This window comes from Eupeodes corollae, chromosome 1 (assembly GCF_945859685.1).
Source record: "Eupeodes corollae chromosome 1, idEupCoro1.1, whole genome shotgun sequence".
Classification (NCBI taxonomy): Eukaryota; Metazoa; Arthropoda; class Insecta; order Diptera; family Syrphidae; genus Eupeodes; species Eupeodes corollae.
Window position 1 is genome coordinate 70622467 of NC_079147.1, and position 22853 is coordinate 70645319.

Consider the following 22853-nt stretch of genomic DNA (forward strand, 5'->3'; position numbering starts at 1 on the left):
GTTTTATTGACTGGAACAACGATTCCCACGTTGTGGAATGTTGTGGCGCAAATTTTTCTAGCCACGACCAAATTGATTTCAAAATGAAATATTTGTTTTGACAGCAACCATCAGCTGTTTCGTTTTCATTAATTTGAGCGCTGAATGTTTCCAAAGGTTTGTTTGTTTAGTTTAATTTTGAATTCCAACTAGTTTTCGAGAGGTTTTATATAAAACTTGTGGTTTACCAAAAATGTATGGCAAAACTGGAGTTTTCGATGTAGGTTTTCGCCGAAAACCGATAATTTCGCGAAAACCGGGTTTTGGACTTGGTGTGAAAAGCCCCGTTGTATTTACTATTCGTTTGCAGTGGTAGATTCGTTGAAACTCAATAAATCAGCTAAGTATTTAGACAGAATCATCAACATCCGCTGAATGTCGTTCAATGGCTCTGAGCTTTTAGCATTGTTAGAAAATACTATTTAATCATATATCCTGTCCATCAAAATAAGTTTTCAATTATTCGATGTTAAAACCCATTTTGTGTGGATTAAACTGTATGTCTTAATGAAAAGTCCATCTGGACTGTCTAAAAGGTATCCCGAACTGTTTCAAGCAAGAAAAAATCACCGACATAAAAAGCAATCAAGGGTTTTCACCTGACAAATATCACATGTTCTACTGACCCTGAGTAAGAGTTTGCGAAAGCATTTGCTGTACAATAACAAGTACAATTCATTGGTACTTCATCAATTTAAGTATACCCGTACCGAGAACTTGTACTTATCAACTTCTTTTTACTTTATCAAGTATTCAAGATTCCTAATAAATTGTATTGGTTCCTGTGCCTAACTTTTAAGAACACAGGCGAGATGTTAAACAAAACTTGAATATTTTACTCTACTAATAAATGCAAAACTTTCAATTTTTAATTTTAAATTCTTATAAAATTTATTGAAAGATAACTCTCATCTTAAAACAAAATAGTTTAGAAAACAAACACGTCGCGTCGTCTTAAAAACAATAAAATAATATAAACATAAATGCGTTGATTGTTTCAATCCTAATCTGTGTCTTCCTGTTCTAATACCAAATAAAAAAAAATACTTCCGCTTATAAAAAACGACCATGATATGTTTCGAATACTAAAATTGTGTATAACCTTGTGACGCCTTGTTTTTTAGCGCAAGCAAAATAAGTTGCACCATAAAAATCGCGTGAAATTCAAAAAAAGTGAAAAAAAGTTAATATACAAATTTATATGACAAGATTACAATAAAATTATAGTGATGAATCAAAAATAAAAGGTTAATGTCCCACTATAAACAAAAGACTTTATAGTTTGTTTTTTTTCTTTTAAATTTATTTAGGTTATGAACGCAAATACTATTTTGTTTATTCTCATTTGCGATTCAAATCGATTTATGCGTCATTTTGCACCTGATTAAATATTTTACTTTATTTTTCTCATATATTTTTTGATTCGTAACAATGTAGTACTTATTAACACATGTGATGTGATGATAATGGTACTTGAATTTCAAATCACGTTTAATCGCAGAAACAATTTATCTTACTCAACGTATCTGAAGACGCATTTTTCAAAAAAGCGGACAGTGGTGTCGGCGCTCTTGCAGATATTACTTGCATTAAATCAAAGCAGTTTAATAGCATGACTTCAAGGTTAAAATCAAAAGAATGTTCAAATACTTCAAAACATTCAAAAGGACTTCTGACTTCTTTCAAAAGTACTTGACTTCTTTGGAATGCAAAAAAAAGAATTAAAAATGTTTAAGTAATAAAAATAATTTATAAAAAGCATTCAAGAGTTTAAGAATGGTTATTGTTATTACGTGATTATTTATTTGAAACGTAGGACTATATTCAATTGCCGTAAAAGTTCTACAATGACATTAGTTTAGAAAAAAAATATTAAAGTTAAGTTAAGAAGGAGTTAATAGTTTTTGATTACCTAAATATAGTGAAAGCCATTTAAATAGATACTAGGTTTAAAATGATTATCTGTTAATTTAAAACTTAGGCACATTCGTACAATAATAAAATGAACGCAAAATTTAACATGATTTCGTAAAATGATAAAAACATTTTAAGCAATTTTACTAAACTTAAAGGATAATTTACCTAATTTTAAACGATTTTAACATTTTACTTTCTCTTAACAATTTGCTTATGTTAAAATCGCGGAATGACTACTTTAACTTTTAGCAATTTGCTAAATCCGTATGACATCTGTACAATTAACAGAAAAAACAGAGAATTCCAATTAAAAGGTCCGTTTAAGCGTATTTGCTTTGTTTATTTTCACGAACTGTCACTTTTTAGACATGTTTGGATTCTTGTTTTATTAGCAATTTTCTAGTAATATTTAGCAAATTCTAACTAGTAAATTGTTAAACCCTCGACAATAGGTTGTTTAAAATGTTGCGCTTAAGACTTACTTAAGGAATTATAAGAAAATACGTATTTAAAATATTTTAGGGGGACTTCGATTGGTAAAACAAATCAATATTTTTTCATTTATATCTGTCAAAAGAACGATATACAAAAATCACCATAAATTAATTTATTTTTTGATTTGGTTTAGATTTTTTAGTCAGTAACTGTTTGATAGCATACGTACTCGTATGTATATATGTATAAGTAAAAACAGAAAGTTGAATTAAAAATAAATGAAATTTAAAAATGCATTTTATTTTTTTTAATTTCTTTTATGTAAGTGTTCAAATGGTAGACATGTGCATTCAAGAGGACACAAGTGCCCACAAGTTTTTCTCAAAACCAACCTCTGTCTATCAACTCCTACTCTCATGTCCCCGTGGTGAACATCGGGTGCCTAGTACCTCAACTGGAGATTGGGTTCCAACCCCAGTGGAAAGTTGTTGGGGGCAGCAAACGATTGAGAGGGGGAGAGGTGTTTCCACTAAAGCACCTCTTCTTATCCAGACGGCAGCGGAGGAATTCCCGAGATGGAATCAACGGTGGCGTCTACAGTTCCAGTAAGGTTGAACTACTTAGTGAACACCTTATAGGACTTCTTCGACTTATGCGGAGCCCAGACCTATAAGGAGCGGTTTTATCCGACTCTCCATCTTTGGAATTATACTTAGAATCTGGCCCTCCATGTTTGGGGTTGTGCCTACGGGGTGACTTCCTGGCCACGTAAAAGCTTTCATAGTTGCGAAGCACCAACAAGCCTCGGATACGGACGTATTTACTGTTGACAACCAACGCAAACGAACTAAGGACAACGAACTTCGGATATCACGTGGAAGAATTAGCGGAGGCCCTAGACCGCTATAAAGCAGACATCACCGTCATCCAGAAAATACGATGGGATGGGCCGGGCAAAAAGAAAATGAAAAACTGCGATATTTACTATGGTGACTGCTACCCCGAAATGCAACAGCGTTTATTTGGATGCGGCTTCGTCATTGGAGCCAGACTTAGGCAAGAAGTCTTGAGCTGTAGGTGCATCAATGAGCGTCTCATGACCATACACATCAAGGCTAAATTCTGCAAAATTAGCCTGATATGCGTACACGCCCCCACAGAAGAGAAAGACAAAACATATAAGCAGTGTCCTAGCTACGATATCAAAACTGTCCTGGGCGATTTTAATGCCAAGCTAGGAAGGGAAGACATCTTTGGTTGAATAATCCGGAAGAACAGCCACGACAACACTTCCGACAACGGATTCAGGTTCATAGATTTTGCTGCGGGGCGAAACGTCATGGTAGCCAGTACGCGTTTTCCACACCTCAACATCCACAAAGGCACTTGGACTTCTCCAGATCAATCTACCGTCAACCAGATTGACCATATTGCGATCGACGCCAGACACGCTTCCAGCATTATGGATGTACGAACTTTCCGAGGAGCTAACATCGACTCGGACAACTAAATCGTTGTAGCCAAGGTAGCATTTCGGATTTCCAGACCCAAGTCAAAACAGGGAGGTGCTGGGAGAAGGTACAACGTCGAACGGCTACAATCACCAGAGATCCGATCGAGTTACAAGTAACCTCTCTCAAAGTTCTCTGCCGCCAACACAATGTATTGAAAACCAGTGGCAACAATGACAAGATGCAATCAGAGAAGCCACCTCTGATGTGTTGGGTCTCAAACAGCCACCAACAAGGAACCCCTGGTTTGATGAGGAATGTCGTCAGGCAAATGCAGCCAAACGACAGGCACTCAAAGCGGCGCTGCATAAAAGAACGACAGCTGCTCGTGAGCTCTATGAGCAGAAGAGGCGAGAGGAACGCCGACTTCTCAGAAGGAAAAAGAGAGGGCATGAGAAGCGTGCGGTCGAAGATGTTGAGAGGTATAAAAGCAGGAATGAGGTTCGAAAGTTTTATGAACAGGTGAAACGAAATTCACAAGTACATAAACCTAGAACCGAAGGCTGCAAAGACGAAAGTGGAAACATCATAGTGGAACCGCAGTTAATGCTGAGAATATGGAAGGACGACTTCTGCGACTGTACAACGGCGACGACGAACTGAATTCCGCTGGCAGGCAGGATGATCCATTCAACATAGACGACGAAAGCCAACAATCCCGACTTCTGACTTAGAAGAAGCATATATTGCCATATCTAAGCTGAAGTCTAATAAAGCCGCTGGAGCGGATGGCTTGAATGCCGAGCTCTTTAAAGCAGCTGGAGATAAGTTGGTCAGGAGCATGCACCAACTTATCTGTAAGATATGGTCGGAAGAAAGCATGCCCTCATGAACCTCAGTATTGTTTGCCCGATCCTGAAAAAAGGAGACCCTCTAAACTTCGCCAACTATAGAGGAATCAGTCTACTTAACATCGCCTATAAAATCTTCTCTACCGTAATATGTGAACGTCTAAAGCCCATCGTCAACAACCTGATAGATCCTTATCAGTGTGGTTTTAGACCAGGAAAGCCCACAGTTGATCAAATATTCACATTACGGCAGATCCTGGAAAAAACCCAAGAACACTAAATCGACATCCACCATCTTTTCATCGATTTCAAGGCCGCATATGACAGCATCTACAGGGACGAGCTGTATAGAGCCAAGTCTAGTTTTGGCATCCCTGCCAAACTCGTCTGTTTGCTCAGCGTGATGTCAATGGGACTTTTGTGAGTATTGAGGCAGAGGCGGCAAAAATGGGTTTAACGGTTAATGAGGGCAAAACAAAGTACATGCTGTCGTCTAGAAAGGACATACAACACCGACGTTTTGGTCAAAACGTCACAATCGACGGACGTAACTTTGAGGTAGCCAAGGACTTCGTCTACCTAGGCAGAATAACTTTTGCTAACCGCTGTTTATTTGGACTAAGAAAGCAATTGAGTGGTAAAGTCCTCTCTCGAGGGACCAAAGTGTTGCAATATAAGACCCTTATCATCCCCGTCCTGCTATACGGTGCAGAAGCATGGACCATGACAAAAGCGGATGAAAGCACCTTGGGTCGCTTCGAGAGAAAAGTTCTTTGTGTGATCTACGGTCCCGTATACATCGAATTGCAGTGGAGGAGAAGATGGAACGAAGAGCTGTACGGGCTGTACAGCCATGTAGACTTAGCCAGAAGAGTAAAAGTCCAACGACTAAAATGGCTGGGTCACGTAAAGCGCATGGAAACCAATGCTCCGGCCCGGAAAGTCTTCGAATCCACACCCACAGGACAGCGCAGTAGAGGAAGACCGCGGATTAGGGGCGCGCACATGTGGAAAATGACCTCACCCAACTTGGAGCTCGAAACTGGAGACATCTAGCTAGGGACCGAGCTAGATGGAGAAGTTTGTTGGGTGAGGCCCTAGTTTACACAGGACTGTAGCGCCACCTTAAATAAGTAAGTAAGTATTTGTTTTATGTTAGCCAAACGTAAACTTTTTGAAAAATTTAGCTCTTCTGTCAGTCAGGATTACATATAGGAAATATATTTTACAGCTAAAGTTTATTAAGAAAAAACATCAAGAAACATTTTTTTCACGTGTACAAATGCTCCAAGACTGATTCCTGTAATGAAAACTACTTTCTAAAATAAGCCGTTCGGATTCGACTTAAAACTGTAGGTCCTCTCTATACCTGATTACATTACTCGCACGCAGGAATGGTTGAGAGTTGTAAGTCAATAGGCCCTAGTTCTCAACGGACTGTTGCGCCACCCAATTTAATTATTTTTTAAATATAAAATAAATATTGACAGATTTCAAAAGTTATGAAGTTTGTAAATGAAATCACCCTGTTTGTCTGACATGCCAGACTCCTATTTCTGAGATCCGACACTCCTATTGCTTACCATCTAGGAACCACTTTTAGTCGTTCGGTTTTCAACCAAAAAGGCAGCTCTAAACTGTGGCTATATCGAATGTGTTACGGGATTTGTTCCTATTTATTTTGCTTGCTGCAACAAGTTGATGCGGGAACGAGCTAAAGAAGGTTTTTAAGTGTTCTAATGTCTAAGGTAAAAAATAAATATACATTTTTTTACAGCTCGATTCCCTGCTCTAATCCACTCATGAATGTCTTAGCTCACCCTTTTGTGCATTGCATTTAAAAAAAAAAAGCTGTCTAGCTACCTCAAAACAAGGTTAAATTATCAAACATGACGAGTTAACCTAAGATTAAGTTTAATCTCTTACTTACGAAACAAAAGGTCATAAAAGTTTGAAAAATAATGTCGTTTAAATGCATTCTCGAGCTATGTTATAAGAGCAAAGTATATGAATATGGTATATATTTTACAGTTATAGAATGTTTAGATAGAAAAACAAGGAATATCGTTTCCATAACTCTTTCGGCAACTCTTCATGCATAACATTGCCAACAGGATCTCTAAAAAATCAACACTTATGTTTTTACTCTGTTATCGCATTAAAATTCAGAATTGTTAGAAAATACTTGACCTATTAAAATTAATAAAATGTTATTCTTAATACAATCTTGACGAGAACCACTTTATAGATATTTGCAAACATGTTTACAATTTTAAAACAAATTCAATTAACTAATCAAAACTTTAAAACTACATATTGAAAACTATAATCTACAACGAAGGTCTCTACATAAAGTGATAAGAAAAATCACTTGACTCTTGGTCAAGATCTAAAGTAATTAATTCAGTTGAAAAATAAATGCATGTTAATCAATTTCGATACGTGTCGTAATCAAAAATCAAAATGTTGTCACACTTAACGCTTGATTAAATCGATCATTGACATTTTATACCTACCTAAATATTTATTCTCAACATTTAAAACTATATCAACACCAAACATTCAACAATGATTCATAAATAAATAATTTTAATTTGTCTGTACTAAAATATTAAGTTGAAAGTTACCGTAAAAGTTCATCTTATTTACGTACGTTATTTACTTGGAGAATGTCATTTATCTTTTGCGGTTTTACGACGGCCTTGGTTGTTACTAAATAAAAATACTTTCGAAACGAGTTTCCCCGCTTAAGTTTAAACGTAGGTTTCAAGCCACTTGTATAAAAGCCACTGGAGCATATCAGAAAAATAAAACTAAGAAAAAAACTGCATTAACAACTCTTTGGGTATTCCCTTATGAATTTAATTTGCAAACAATTTAATTTTTGCTGCGCAAAAATTCGATAATAAAATCGTTATATTTGTATTACACTTTGTATCTTATAGATACAATATTTTTTATAAATGGGGTGCTTTATAGAAACTGCAATACCTCGCGGGATTGTTTGTATTTTATTTTTATTTTTATTATAGTTCTGACTTTGAAATTGCATCAAATCAAACAGTATCAGTGCTCAGCCCATATTGATGATGGTGGCTATGATGAAGTGAAAGGTGGGTGTTAGCGCACTTAAAACGAACTTTTGTCATATTAAATGTTAATAGAAATGCTGGAGGTGGATAGCCGAGTGAAAGGAATTTAATAAGAACGAATGCACACAACCAGCAGATAATAAAGTTTTTATTATACTATTAATTCTATAAATAAATCAGCTGACGAGTTACTTAGAAGAAGGTTTTAAGTTTATTTTATAAAAGCTGTAATGTCGGTTCGGTATTAATCTAAAATGACTTTGACATTCGGGGATTTTCACTTGAAATCAGGTGACAATGGAAAAATCTTGTTATACTCTATATATTGTTAATTAACGTGATTTTAAAATTGATAAACAAGTTTAAATTAGATGGGAAAAAAGCTTGAACAAAATTTAAGTTTTATAAGGCAAAATTTAAAACTGACTGATTTTAGAGCTATTTTAATAAGTTACTAAGCTAAAGGGATGATATTTAGAATTTTAAACTATTGCAGTATCTTTCTTTTTTCAAAATGGCTGTTTCAACTTTAAATAATCTACTAAACCCATATGACGTCCTAGTTTCTGACATTTGAAGTTATTAGCAGTGTTCCTTTGTTTACATTTCCTCACAAACTGTCACAGTTTAGACGTGTTCAAGTACCCCGTTTGTAATAAAAGGGATCTTAGTAAAACAATGAAATGTTTGGTATGTCTATTAAAAATGAATAGCTAGTAGTACCCGTGGCGAGATGGTTAGTGCGTAGGACTCGAAACTGCTTTCACCAACTCGTTTCACCAACGCCCTAGAAAGAACTTCACTCAAGTGACATAGCCCCACCAAACAACAGAAACTTGACAAATGCAGAAATTGACCAACATTTACAACAAATGGACGAAACAATGAAAGGAACGATGGAACGGACAATACCAAATTACGAACAACGGGACCAAATGGATGCTTACAGAAACTATTGACGCACTACGTAGGCACAAGAGTGGCTTACTGAAAAGACCCAAAAACTTGTACAGACGACTTACATGCCCACAAGACTTGCAGGTTAGGACACTGAAGTCGTCAATAAAAAATGTCAATCTGTTGATTAAGGAGAACTACAAGTACTGGGACCTCAAGATCCGGTTAGTTCACAGTATGTTCCCGAAAATCAGCAAGATATTCAGGAAAAAAAACGATTATGACCTTCCGTGTATGAAACTCCAAAATATTGAAGAGAACGAGACGTACTTATGACAGCGCAAATAGATCCAGAAGAAGCCATCTTTGACAATGACTTTTTTATAATTGAAGATCCGAAGGAAAAAGTGAAGGCGGTGGGAGCTGCTTTCCAGCAAGTGTACAAGGTGAATGTTAGCATTCAACCCAACCACGACCTGGAAAACAGAGCCCTACTTAATAACTTTTACCTTCGAAATGATATTACACAATAGCGATCTGAGAACCGCGGTTTCATGCGGTTCAATGGAGATTCTTTGGCAAATGCCATAATAGCCGAGAAAACGGGACCAAGTCCCTTGTTAGTGACGAAGGTTGGGCTTCAGCTTATCTTCAACTCAATAAAAAACAAAAATTCAGCAGTTGTCGATGGTATATCCAACGTTGTACTAAGACATTTACCGATGGAGCGAGTGAAATTTACACCACGCTCTTCAATAATGCACTGAATAATGCATCTTATCGAATGCATTGGAAGACCGCTGTGGTTCATCCTCTCTCGAAAAAGGGAAAGGACAACTCCAACCCGTCAAATCTTCGGTCGATAAGTCTTCTTCCGAGCATCAGCAAAGTTTTCGAAAAGATTATCAATAGGCCACTGACTAAGTGGGCTGCGGACAACAAAATAATTCCGGATACACAGTTCGGGTTCAAGGCGGGTCATGACACAATTTATGCTGCGTCTAAACTCGTTTCTGATATCCAATGGAATAAATCCAAACAACAATGCACAGGTGCTGTTCTGGTTGATTTGGAAAAGGCCTTTGACACCGTATGGTTAGAGGGTATTTCTTAAAACTGAACTGGCTTGGCATAAGCAAACCATTGTTGTATGTACTTTATGATATGCTTAACGGTAGAAAGTTTGTTGTCAAAAGTGGCAATGTAACTTCTACCACAACATTCTCATTTAAAAATGGTCTTAAACTGGGAGCGTTGAATTCGCTCTTCAGCATTTACACCAGCGATCTGATAGGTAGTCTTACAAGGGCAATTGCGTACGCCGACGATCTTATTGCGTACAGAACGGCCCGAAGGGTTGAGGTTATTAGAACTCTCTTGCAGCGTGATTTTGACAAGATTCAACGATATTGCGACAACTGGAAACTGAATGTCCAGAAGTCGGAGACAATTCTGTTCCGGACTCCGTTGGCTAGGGCCACGAGGGATACGTGCAAGAATTGGCGCAAGATGGCCATCGTTGATATTCACGGACAGCGATTAGCGAGCCAAAGTGTAGTGAAGTACCTCGGTATCTGGTTAGATCAGTATTTGTATTTCGACAGACATATAAATGCTTCTCATTAAACATTAAAATTAACAAACTTTGTACCTAGCAGTGGTGCCAGTAAAAATAACGAGTCATTTCATGTACTTTAAAAAATAATATAATTGGAGGAGGAGTATCTTCTACTGAAAGATGCCTGTCAGTCCTTCTCAAGCTCCAACAATAATATCACCGTGGCTGAAAACCCTGCCTGCGTCCAACACCTCGGCAATGTCAAGTGCCATGGTGACCTCAACTCTGAAAGGAACTGCAAATGAAGGTCTACAAAGATGATAGGGTGTTCAGCTATCCTGCTGCCTATCATTACCATACCCGAAACTAACAGCCAACATGAGCCTAATCCAAACATGGACAAAATGGTTCATCTTAGAAAGAAATATAGGGAAGATAATTTGGATTCAGACTTCAAAAGGATCGAGAATGCTAAATAGACCTCGCGAAAACATATCAAAACAGATCCAAAAAAACTAAGTCCTCGGATCCGGCAAAGGCTGATCGAGGCCGCGGAAAAACTACTTGACAGCATTAAGGCATCGACCCAGCCCAAACCGAAGCCTGAAGACAGGAACAAGATAAACACCTCTTCCCAAGCCCCAAAAATCAGTGACCCACAAGTGCTGCTGGAAAAGGACCCTGTTCAGTATTCACCCAACGGTTGATAATGCTGGTACAAGGGAAAACAACCAGCAACAGCAAACAAAGGACCCAAGACTACAAACAATTCGGACACTTTAGATGAGTTGATAAAAGAGAGATTCCGTTATCAACGAGGAGACTCTGCTAATATTCGGTACAATTTTCACGCTGAAGCAGAAAGGAATCTTAAGGATTAATTTTAATTCCAAGTCAACTTTGAAAAAAAATACTTATATTTTAAGCAAATTTTTGAAAACTGATCAATCATAGTCTAAAATTCCATTCCAGCACCTTATTTAATCTAAATGTACCTATTTCCTTAAACATCAGCTAAACGGGTCATTAGTTAACATTTTTTGACATCTATAAATGCAAATTAAAAAAAAGGTTCAATCCAATCGATCGCATTCGGGAAACGGTGTTAGCTCAAATTATACAACGAAAACCTAGGTCAATAATTCAGGATGACAGGTGCCTTAATGAAATTAATGCAATACGAGTAAAACCAGAGTCTTCAAACGTCATTTCAAAAATATTTCAACCCAACTTCGATTCGAGAGAGATCTTAACTCAAAGATAAAAAAACCTGTTTCAAAATTCCAAAACTTTTTCAACTCGATTCTGCACATAATAACAGTAACGATACTAAACTTATTCGCTGGGTTCTAAAGTTTTTTTAAACGTGAAATCTTTAAACACGTTTTGGAGTTTTTAGAAAACCTAGGTAAAGCTCAACAAACCTACTGAAAAATAAAAAAGGCATCTTGTGATTTTATATTAAATTGAACGTGAAAAAAAAGTAAATTGCTTATGTCAGTTTTCAAAGGGTGTTTTTTGGAAGTGTGATTTATATTTAATGCTACGGACCCAGAGGCCCAATTTTTGTCCACTATTTGCCGTATTTGGCCACTTTAGTGCCGTATTTCAGCAATAATGCTCCGAATTACTGTTTTAAGACGTCAATCAGCTCTGGCTCCTCCGTAGACGAAGCGATTTCAAATAACCCGATCAAAATAGTCTAACAGTGTTAAATCACAATATCTTGGAGACCACGTCACAGTAATGCCCGCACCAAAAGTTTCCTTCAATAAATGTATGTGTCATCAAGTGACAGCTGTCAAAAAGATCAACTCCGAAAAAAGTAGTGCCAGACTAAAGACACACGTCTACCCGTTTTTATTCTAAAAAAAACTACAATTTTGCGCCATCGACTGTACATAAACAATGGAAACCGATATCAGCCACACGGCCGTGACATCTGCAGCCCACATCCTTTTATTGAGATTTTCCATGACCAATTTGCTCTCGAATTGATTCTGGGCCAAAGCAAAATATACGTAAATGTGCCTAATCACAATATTTCGATGGCCAAGTGATCAACTTATCGGAAAATAGCGTGGTCATTAAAGTTCTGACAAGGAACCAATTTACATAAAACATAAAATGGAATTGTGCAGAAAATTAAAGCCGTCATTTTGACATAAGTGGAATTGACTTGACTAACTAACTTTCTTGAGAAACTTTCCAGTCTACTTTCCAATAAGATGCCTTAATTGCCTTACTTTCAAGTCCCTTATGTCGTCTAAACCTGCCCAATGTGTTATGGAAATCTGTTAACATTAAATGATAAGCCGTCATTTTGGCATAAGTGGAATTGACTTGACTAACTAACTTTCTTGAGAAACTTTCCAGTCTACTTTCCAATAAGATGCCTTAATTGCCTTACTTTTGTGTTATGGAAATCTGTTAACATTAAATTTTACAGCTGACAGTTCATAAATATGGAGCATTACTCTAGATATCAATGTGTTTTTACTGTTGAATTATTTGTAGAAAATCCGAGACATTTGCTTCTCTTGAACACTGCCGCAAGGTCTTTTTATAAACAATGTTCTATTGAAATATCCAGTTGCATTCTTCCCCTTAAACAATTCAACCGTAATACCCGTACTGCTAGCAATGCTCTTCAGTTACCCTAGAGCCCAATTTCTGACGTACTCTTAAGTACAGATTTTCTTTCTTTAGCCGCACTACACGAATGTGGAATGCTTTACCAGGCTCAAAACCAATGTTCATCGATTTCTCCTTTCTAATCCTACCCTCCTAATTGCTCGCACTGTGTTTAATCATTATAAGGGTATTCATAACCCCTTTAGTGCTTGCATAATATACAAAAAATAATAAATAATAACATTGGAGTTTTGTTGACCTAGTTTCTACAGATAGTAAATAGAAACTAAAATTTTACTGTCTACTATCTGCTAAGATTATTTTACACAGGTTCTAAATATAATTTAAAAATTGAAGATAGTTTGAAAGCAAGATAATAAAATGGACAGAAAGAAAAGCAAGCCGAACTGTGTTTTGTTGTACAAAAACAAAAATATTTGTTTAATTTAGGTTTTCTTATCATTATCACGGTATAGTCACCTAAATAATGTTTATTTTATCAAAACCAATCAATCGAAAGGTAATCATTGAAAATTATCTAAGAGTTCATTGATTCTATCAGCAGTTAAGTGCAACTGTCAAACAATATCTTGTGTCGGTATTTTAAAACCACTTCAGATAATAATTAATGTCAAAATGCACTTTGATTTTATTTATTTTCTTTTTTTTATTATTCGTCAATCAGTTTTATTTACAATGATAAAATCAAAACAATTTTATCGAAAGTTGTGCTGTGAATTTTACCGCACAATATATCGTAATGCTAATAATCTTTTTGAACAAAAAAATAAATCATGATTTCGATAGATTACGGTATAATTGGTACGAGTGATGCACCTGGAGTATTTGCTACTTGATAGCATTATCTGTGAAATGGTCTAGTTTTGTACGAGCCACAAGTGAAGCCATAATAAATCAGCTCTATCACAAATTCCAATCAAAACCAAACAAACTTTTTAATTGAAAAAAAAAAACTTGCAGAAGATCAATGATAGTGGAAAATTTTGTTTAATTTGGAATTACAAACGGATTTTTCAGTTTTTTTTCAAAATTCTTAAGATTTTTGTGATAGGATTTTGAAGTCTCAGTAAAAAAAAGCTCAAGGCTTAAACGGCACTCAATAAGAATTTTTTATTTTACTGCCTATATGACTTTAATATCATTATTGACGTAAAGAACAGTAGTTTGGAGCTGGCCTCCTTAAAAAAAATCCTAATCGTAATTCCTGCATTTAAAACACAATTTAATTTTTCGAATTTCAATACATGAAATTATCGAAAAACCAGTTGAAAGCTTATTAAAAATAAGTGAAATGCAGAGCATGTAGAATATACATACATAGAACACCTTTTATATAAAGGTGACTTACGATGTGTGCAAATGTCAAGACTTTTATGGAAGTATGTAGTTTGTCAAAAGAGTTTAAAGTCAAAAGTGGAATCAGACAAAGCTGCATACTGGGTCCAATTCTGTTTTATTGGTTGAAGAATAAAATGGTCTCTACCAACTTACTTGAAGCATATAGACTAAGCATACATGAATACTTGCTCTCTCATAGGCACATGGAAGACCATCAAATGGCAGCAAGGGTGAAGAGAAAAGCAGAAATCATGAGACTGAAAATCAATAAGGGAAGATCGACAATGTTCACCTCTCGACCTCTAAGTCATCCTTAGGCTGCATTTCCATTTGCAAGTCAATTCGCGAAAGTCTTGCAGAAGTTTCTTGCAGTCGCGTTTACATTTTCATATGAATTCTTGCAATTTCTTCTCCAATAAATGTCTTGCAAGAAGCTCACGTATTACACTGTCGCAATTTATTGCAGATGTATTTACACCAGGAGAGCAATTAATGTCGCAAGAAATCTGGTTGTTTACTTAAAATTGTGAAGTCATGGCGAGAAAACGTCAACGATTAGCAGCTACTATGATAATTTTATTATAAAAAAAGAAAAAAAGATCAACTTGGGTTCGAGATTGGATTTTGAAAAGACGGGAAGCTGGTGCCTTCTATAATTTATTAAACGAATTAAATATAGAAGATGCTCTTAGCAATACTTTAATTTCAGTCGCATAACCGCAATTGATTTGGAAGTTTTGATATTGAAAGTGGGTCCTATTATAAAAAAAAACAATACACTTGATTCCGAAAGTCAATATCACCGAAGGAAAGACTCCTGTTGACCTTTAATTTAACTCATTTTATGTAAAGCAAAGACGTCGCTCGAGATATACGAAACTGTTTCGATAAGCTGCAAGAACTGTCGGGAGTCGATGCAAAAGTGTTTAAACTATCAATTAATTGTACTTTGCAAATACTCGCAAGAAGTTATGAAAGTATTGTCGCGATAGAACTTGCTTGGTAGTTTCCACTTGCAATTCACTGTCGGATAGACTATCGGACATTTAGGCTACGTTTAGACGGCGACTATTCGATGCGATTTTTTCGCGTATGCGGTTTTTTCGAATACGAGATAGCGTTACATACGAGAAGTATTCGATTCGATTTTTTCACGTACGGGATTTGAGGCGTGGCAGGGAACACAGCATTGTCGAGTGTCGGTAGTCAACCGACCATCGTAGTCATGGATCCACGTATTCCACTTATTTTTTAAAATCGAAAATACGACGTAATAAACGTTGAACGTAATGAACGAATTCGATGAAATTTTGTTCGTGTGAACGACATAATATAAAGCTACTAATTATGTATACGATAAAAATACATTCGAGATATACGGACAAAAATTATTACACGAATACGGGATTTTCCCGCATGGGCTTCGTGTGAACACTTGCTGCCACTACTCTATTCGATAAAATCCTGTATATTGTATACGAGAAAAATACCTATACGTAGCCTTATTGCAGAAGTTTTCTTGCAAATGGAAACGCGGCCTTACAGATAAAAATTGCATAACAACTCATAAAATATCTCAGTATTTTCAGAAGCAACAAAATGATGTCTAATTTTCTTGCCCTACTATTAACAGATCCGGAATCTATTGACACTTTTATACGAAAACAAAATAGACATTAAAGGAACACACATGTTTCGAAAGGTTATGACAGCGATGACAATGGAGAAGAGATCGATGATACTGAGGAAAAGCTGAAGGAAGCTTATACAAATGAACCCAATGTACTGCTAAGGCCCGCCCATGGACTACACACAATAATTGAAGGTCAATAAGCAATTAATTTTTGATAACTTGCTCAAGGTTAGCTTAGTTAGTAGGGCCCACTTAGCCCAGCATAATTGCCCACTGTGATACCACATGAATCTTGAGGTTTTTTCTAAGATCAATGAAACCAGTTTGAGTTCCTTAAAAAAACGTTTAGATCGTTATAGAAGAATTCTCCTAGGTAATTCTCGCGTTTTTAAGCTAGAGAGCAGGACAAGTAAAAGGGAGGTGAAGAACTGTTTCCTCCACTTCCTCATCCATACAGCTTCTGCAAAAGTCATTTTAGAATACGCCTAGCAGCGTGGAGAGATTTCCTATTATACAGTGCCGGGTTATGACTGCTGAGGGATAGCAAGCACCTTGAGGGCTTTAAATCTGTTTTTAATTATGTTTTTCCTGATGTAGCACGTTGTATTACACCTGTTGTTTGCCTTCTTCATTCAGCATTAGCTCAGCCAAAAGTGATAGAATGGGTTGTATCGTACCATTGGCGAGTTCATCTACCTTACGATTTTCTGGAATGTCTATGGCCCGGTACCCAGCAAAGGTGAATATTGAAGTGTGGTGCCATATCCATTAGAGATGATCGACGGTTATGGACTATTTTAGAGTTTATAGAGACAGAGTTCAGAGATTTGATAGCGGACTTCTTTTATCGCCAAAAGTTCGGCTTGGAACACACTATTATGGTTGGAAAGGCGGAACGAGAGACTTAATTTTTGATCGTTACTTATTTACTTAAGGTGGCGCTACAGTCCGGGGCGGACCTGGGCCTCAACCAACATGCGTCTCCAGCCAGCTCGGTCCTTAGCTAGCTGTCTCCAGTTTCGCACGCCAAGTTGGTTGAGATCCTCTCCCACCTGGGTGCGCCACCTGAGTCACAGTCTTCCTCTACTGCACCGTCAATCGGGATTGGTTTCGAAGACCTTCGGGCTGGAGCGTTGATGTCCATTCGCTCTACATGACCCAGCCATCTTAGCCGTTGGACTTTAATACTGTTAGCTAGGTCGGAGTCGCTGTACAGCCCGTACATTTCGTCGTTATATCTTCTCCTCCATTCTCCATCTATGCATACGGGACCAAAAATCACCTTTGGTATTGGTTCTAAGTACTTAAGAATTACGGAGTGATCAATTTTGTAGCTAACCCACCGCAATAAAGCTTTGAGGCGAATAGCACAGCTTGCAGCTATTTGTTTGCTAAGACAGAGGTGTTAATTAGATAAGGGTATCCATAGTGCCGCAGATAAGGTCGTGCGAAGCGATCTGGTAATGCATAGGCAAACTTAGCGTTGGATTTTATTAAGTTTGTTGCGGTTTACAGCTTTTTCCTAAACAATCCACCATACTGCCCCACCATTCAGCAAAATCTGTCTGATTTCCGATGTTTACAACTATTGTGTAATTCGGGTTTGTAAGCCTTATTTAATACCAATCGCTTTTTTGAAAGAAAAGAGAACTTGACTCTTTAATTGGATACTTTTAATATAGGAGGAGTTAACAAGTGGAATATTATATTTCCTCGAAAATAGGACTAAATCGGTTTTGTTTGGGTTAACACCAGGTCCACATTGATATAAGATTGTCTAAAGGCCCAACTATAATAGGCATAAGCTAGCATATGCGCGCATAAGTAAACGTGCGAATACAAAGAATCTCAATACGAGTGAACATAATGGAGTCTAGCTCCGTTTCGTTCAATTTTTCTCAGTTTCGTTAACTTAAGCACACTTAAGCAAGAGGGATCCCAGTCGCTCGCCGCATAAGTAAAATCTGACATTTAGATACGTGAGCAAAATTGAATTATGGCTATGCAGTAATTTCGCTAACTTAAGTAAATTATCGTTGGGTTTTTGACATAAGCTTATGTTTGCTTATGCCTATTATAGTTGGGCCTTAAGGCAGTTTGCAAGAGCTCTTTTAGGGTGTTAAGACGCTATCCTGAAACTGATATAGCAATGTCATCCGCGTCACTTTAAGAGGCCACTTATACATAGATATCATTGAATCCAATCCGGAGATATGTTTCAATGGATATTTGACTGTGTTTCCGTTAGATCAGAAATATAAATTGTGCACTGATCGATCGGAAATCACACTAAGAATTTTTTTGATAAAAATAAACTTTATTGCATATTTATTATTTGCTAAAAATTTATTTTTAATTTCCGGACGAAAATTCATTTTCCTGAATAGCTAAACTTTTATGTTGAAAGTAAAAATCGTTCCACTGACTTGTGTTCCGATGTGAAATAATTCCAATGACAGATATCTGTCAGTAAAAATTTGTTGGCGGATTTCGATCAGGAAATTTGTATCAATGATAAAATTTGTTAATGATAGCTATGAACTACCTGCCGAAAGAATTCCAAAAATTGTTTTCAATGATGAAAAGCAATGATAGGTATAATTGGCCCCTTAAACACTCCGACCAGTTAGTATTTCATTTACCACCACGTTCCAGAGGAGAAGGAGTAGAACACCACCTTGAGGTTTGCCTCTAATAACGAATCTTCTAGCAAAAAAGTTGCCTAGTCGGCAGATGTGTCCATGTTGTTAAAAGAGCCTTCTTGCGCAAAACAACAAATAAAATTCAATTTAATAACTGGATTTCATGAGACCGCGTGCAGTTTCATCTTATTTCATATCCTATAAGCTATAAGTCATAGAAATCGTTCCAGTGATAGCTACATATATTTATGTCAAAGTGCACCAAACATTTTGCAAGCGAAGATGCAACCACGAAAAGCTAGGCCGCCAGAGGTTATGCTTTTTTTAACAGTCAAGAGATAAGCAATTTTACGGTAGCCATCCAGATTATTTCAAATGATTTCAATTCAAGGTCAATTACCAATTGCTATTGAAGATGATTTATGGCATCACGTTTGGCAACAATTTTGATTTACTATTTTGTCTGTATTTATTTTGTTTTATATTTATATTCATAATATTTATACTTTTCTACATTAAAGGACATTAAAATTGGACCACTTTTCATGTTTAAATAACTCTAACTCTTTCAAAGATATAAATAAATAGCGTAATCAAGAAAAAACAATGCATTTTTAAAAATAAATAAAAAAAAGCAGATAAAGTTTTTGGTAGCTCATTAAGTCGATACTTTACAATGGCCTGCTGAATTTTCGGTCTTAATTTATATAAAAAAAATAGGTTGGGATGCGACCCACACTGGTAACTAGCCATCCCATCTATCGATTTGCCTTGCTTAAAAGTTTGTAGGGTTGGGTTAAAAAAGTTGTTAGCTGAATTATTTTTAAAAATATTATTACCAACAATATTTTTCATATAAAGGAATAGTTTAGTTTGAAAATCTAGTTTTGTTAAATAGATTTTTAGTCGAAAACAAATGTTTACCAATTTAATTTACAATTTTTTAAATTTTTACAAATTGGATGAATGAAATTAATTTGAGAGATATCAAGAACCCAACATTAATTTTTACCAAATTTGTGTACTATTTTTTGTAGATTTTATTTTGGTATGATAAAACGGACGGTTGGATTTTTATAAAAAAAAAACTACTGAATATCCAAAACAATATTTTCTGTGAAATAAAAAAGTTTGAGGCCAATATTTTTAATTTTAGAAAAGCTATTTGAGTCGAAAATCAATTTTTAACAACTTTGAGTAATGTTTTTTTAGGTTTTTATTTAAAAAAAAAACTATTAATTCGATTTTTCTCAAAATCTTGTTAAAAACCACACACACAATTTTCTTTTTGCATCTTACTGCCTTATTATCTGTATAACAAAATTGAAGTTGATATCTCTACCGGTTCTGGAGCTATGTACGACGAAAAACGCGTCCCGAACGTACGGACGTTCGAACGTACGTATACCCGCACGCACAGACATATCTCTAAAAGTCTCTTATTTCGACTCTAGAGACCTTGAAACGTCGAACGACAAATGTCAAAATTTTTAATTTGACAAATCGGACCCATTACTTGTGGGAAGTGATTAATGGTGCTAGAAAACACAAAAGGTCTGGACTATTTTGGACCAAATATAAAAAAAAAAAGTTTTCACGCGTACTGCCTCTTGCGTGGAATTGACAACTCCTCAAAGAGTAATTCTTGTCATGAAAAGTGTTTTCTAAAAATAAGCCGTATAAACTATAGGTCCCATCCATCTCTGACATCATTACTCGCACAACAGGAATGGTTGAGAGTTGTAAGTCACTAGGCCCTGGTTCTTCATGGACTGTTGCGCCAGCTAACTTTTTTTTTATTTTGCACGAAAACACAACAAGATTTTAAAAAATCAATACCTATGTCAGAACGATACATTTTTGCTCATAACTGTGTAAGCTAATACCTTTATAAGTATTTTAAATATTACAACATAAAAGCATCAGTATTAAACATTAAGTTTCTGTACTAAATTTAGGCATTTTTAAAGTAATTAAAAATGGTCGTATTATTTTGTCCGTCAATGTACTATATGTGTTAAAAGTCAATAAACTTTAAATCAATGTATAGTCTTGCGCGAGCAACAATGACTAACTTTTACTTGTATTAAAATCAAAAGTAGTAACGATCAAGGTTGATTTAAGCGCCCCCGTTCGGATTGTATTCGATAAATAAATAGAAAGGAAAATTAAATAGGATAAAAAATAAAACATCAAAATCAGTCAATCATTAATTGTATAAATATTAATATCTTAGTTGCATCAAAAAACCACAACCACTAAACATCGAACCAACTTAAAGTGCGCTGAATCAATGAAACTTAATTCGATATTTCGTGAAATGTTGATGTTCATCATTAATTCACTATAACACTTATAGGTTGATGAACTTGCAAAGAGTAAGTTGCGTTTGCGTCTGTTCATTCATTCGTCGTCGTTTGATATTTAATATCTTTTGCTATTTACAAATATTCATTGCATACACATATTATATACAAGTATTTATACGGGTGCCATTTATACATATATTAAATGAATTTAATTTAAAAGATATATTTGATTACCACGAAATGATGAAAGTTTCAATGAATATTTTAAAGCATTTTTCACGTACGTGTAATACCAACTATTTCAAAGTGAAGGTAAGTGAATAATTAAGAAAACTTAGACTTTAGATTAAAGATAATGTAAATGTTACATGGTCTCACGTTTTAATCGTTACACAAACTAGAAAGTAAGTTACATAGGCTACAATCTTTGTGAATTTAATCGATGTAATAGTATCGTCATTCAAGATTTCTAAAAAAAGTAAAGTTTTATATAAATTCTGAACTGAGAACTGATAAGGTTCTCAAAAATCTCATAATGCATTGTTCTTAATAAAGACAAAAATAAATGAGAAGAATGAACTATATTCTGTAGTCTTAAAATTAAATGCGTAAGTAATGAAAATGCAGGGCGGTACCAACTTATTTTTAATCTTGAAAATAGGAACGTTCAGGGCATAATATAATTGTTTTCACTTTTTTCTTAAATTGCTCTATGATAAAAAAAAACACTCACTAAATGTTTTAAAAAGTCGATATCTCTAACATTTCTAGAGACATGGTTGACTAAAAAAAGGTTCCCAAAAGCAAGCTTTGGTTTAGAATATAGGGCCTTTAAAACGTCAAAAAAATTTAAAAAAAAAAACTTTCACAATTGCTTTATTATTATTATTATTATTATTATTATCATCTTTATTTCTTCATTTTAAAAATTTACAAACTTAAAACTAAAGATTACAAGCATGGCTCATGGGCCGTCGGCCGGTATATTTTTATAAACTAAACATTTTGTGAGAAAAAGTACAAACATTTGGTTATATAAAGAAAATAGCAATTGAAAAAAGAAAAAGAATAATGCCAGAGGGAAAAAAATATTCGTTTTAATGGTGTAGCTAATTTAATAGATAAATAAATTTATAAAAAAAAAATATAAACAAAATCTGATTCGGTCTTTTAGTTTAGCTAAAACAAAATTATTAAGTTTTTCAAAAACAGCAATCATTTAACTATGGCAATATGTGTTAAACAATTGATTCGAATGTTCTTAGAGATTTTAGTTTGGCTAAAAAAAAGAAAGGAAACATAGATCATAAAGAATTTGCAATTTCAAATGCGGTTTGGGCTTCTAGTTTGGCAAAAACGAAAAAAAAAGAAAGATATCTCAAGAAATTTAATGATTAGCAATTTTTCAAATGTCATTTAGGCTTTTAGTTTAGCTAAAACAAAATTGTAATAGAATTATTATTCTTGTATATATTAATGTACATGATTCTATATGAAACTGCATCTAATAAAAACTGAATGAGTAGACGCCAGCCGTTATCTCCATTCAGAACACCTAGAAATTCTTCAAGAGACAGAAAACTCTTGTTAAAATAAAGCCGACGAATTTCCTGCAAGATTGGGCACAATGCAACAAAGTGGAAAATGTTTTCAACTTGATTAAGGTTGCACAAAGTGCAGTTTGGGTTGTTACCAGTTTTGTGCGGTCTGTGATTAAGCTCTAACATCCCCGTGCGTGCTTTAAATATGATGCTCATTTCCATTACAGTAAATTTATCACTAAAGTAATTAGAAGACCCGAGTCTGAGGTTAAGTTTACTGTAAATTGATCTCGACACAGACTCCCTCGCCCTATCTAGATAGCTTTGGAATGAGTGATCATCAATGGTAGATGTACAGTCGTAGAGAGCGCTTCTCCACGTATCTAAACTATTAACAGATAGAGACAGAGGAAAGTTGTGTGCCGAGGCCAAATCATACCAGTCTTTAAATGGAGTATACCGGCATCTAAAACACAAATTGTTGGCCAACCTTTG

The 22853-nt window shown here is 35.5% G+C and overlaps 1 protein-coding gene across 1 annotated transcript in view; it reads right to left on the minus strand.

Moving 5' to 3' along the window:
• LOC129939914 (UNC93-like protein MFSD11) overlaps positions 1-22853 on the minus strand; it is a 56689-nt gene that overhangs the window by 6454 nt on the left and 27382 nt on the right. The gene's annotated exons all lie outside the window — the stretch shown is intronic.